Raw genomic sequence first — 1,817 nt, 5'->3', positions numbered from 1 at the left:
CCATGAAATTACACCATATATACATTCTACAATACTTTAACTGTGGCACCCAGAATAGTTATTGCGCTAAGCCAATATGTATTCTATATGGGGGCATTTATTTGACCTTAAAATATGTTTTAAAAACCAAATTTAATGTAAATGTCACTTAAATATGAACTAATATGAATGACTCTTAATGTTTAGACAATTATATTTCATATATCACAAATGGTTATTTACATTTTTCTAATATTACGTGGGGGATGTGCAAATCTTTGACCCGGAAGTACTTTTTTAGTGATGCTGACAAGACGCTGATCATGTGATGAGTTTGCAAATCAAATGCCCACTTGTGCTACCATTGGACAGCGAAAAACAAGTAAGTTAACCTTTATTTATTGCAAATTAATTTGTAGTAGTTAGGTGTTGAGTTAGATTGCATACTGTAGCTACCTGAATTGTTATTTCAAATAATTTCGGTGACTTCACAGCAATTGCTAGCTAGCCGAAATTTGGCTAGCTAGCAGGCTTAGCTAAATACAAATCCCCCTAGATACAACCACAACTCATAGTCACATATATATTATAATACGCATTGAAAGGAGTTTCCCATTTAGAGTTTCTGGAGCAGCACATAAATGCCCTTATACAGATGGTGTGACAAAGGCATTCCTAACAGACCTGCTAACTTTCTTTGTTGTTACTTTTAAGGTTGTAACCAACATGCAGTATCTCCAGCTGGAAGAGTGGCAAGAACCATTCGTCCGCCAGCTCAGGGACAAGCTACACTATTCACAACCCTATGAAATATTCAATGTAAATGCATTGCAAGACTTTTTGAAACTTCATGTATTTGTATTATTTTTTTAAAATTACAAATAAAAGGAAATGTATGGTTTAGACATGTCTTTAAAGTTTATTTGTTTTAGCTGTTAGTGATAATCCACTAAGTGTTAATACATTTGTGTTTATATCATTAAGCCCTTATGTATGTGTTATGAATGACCAAAGGTGTATGACTTTATAGGAAGCATAGCGTCATATGATATAAGGCATTTATGTATGTGTTGTGAATGACTAAAGGTGTCTGACTTTATAGTAAGTACAGTGTCATATGATACAAGGGCCCTGTGTAGCTCAGTTGGTAGAGCATGGCGCTTGCAACACCAGGGTTGTGGGTTCGATTCCCACGAGGGGCCAGTATGAATAATACAAACATGTATGCACTCACTAACTGTAAGTCGCTCTGGATAAGAGTGTCTGCTAAATGACTAAAATGTAAATGTAAAAAATGTATGTACAGTATGTGTTATAAATGACCAAAGGGGTCTGACTTTAAATTAAGTACAGCATCATGCGATATAGAGTCTTTATGGAAGTGTTATGAATGACCGAAGGTGTCTCACTTCAAACTAAGTATTACAGGACACTACATAAAGTGAAAATAAATAGGTTTTCAAAGTTCTGCTGACTTATAAAGGTTCTCTCATGATCCACAAGTTACTATAGGTTGTGAGAGGTATTTAAATGGCTTGATGGACCTGCAAAGCTTGTGTTTATGTGTGTGTGTGTGTGTGTGTGTGTGTGTCAGAACCAAGATGATTTGGAGTAGTCCAACCTGAGACTACCGCAGCAGGTATTCCTCTTCTGTTCCCATGCTGGAGACCAGGGCTTGATTACAACCTGTTACGATGGTGCCAACATTTTGGGGCTGATCTTTCAGCGGGGGAGTGCGTGAATGTGTCAGAGACCTGACTGGGCCTAGCACTGCGCGGTATGGCTAGTTTTTGTTGTGTGTGTGTTTGTGTACTGAGGAACATGTAACTTGGTTCCAG

At 37.3% G+C, this 1,817-nt stretch overlaps 1 long non-coding RNA gene across 1 annotated transcript; it reads left to right on the top strand.

Moving 5' to 3' along the window:
• The first annotated feature begins 289 nt into the window (after positions 1-289).
• LOC121547019 lies at positions 290-882 on the top strand. Its single transcript, XR_005996473.1, has 2 exons — positions 290-361; positions 694-882. It is a non-coding gene; the product is annotated as an uncharacterized LOC121547019 (long non-coding RNA).
• Positions 883-1,817: the final 935 nt, after the last annotated feature.

The sequence above is a fragment of the Coregonus clupeaformis genome, chromosome 3 (assembly GCF_020615455.1).
Source record: "Coregonus clupeaformis isolate EN_2021a chromosome 3, ASM2061545v1, whole genome shotgun sequence".
NCBI lineage: Eukaryota > Metazoa > Chordata > Actinopteri > Salmoniformes > Salmonidae > Coregonus > Coregonus clupeaformis.
This window is presented reverse-complemented; position numbering and strand designations above follow the sequence as displayed.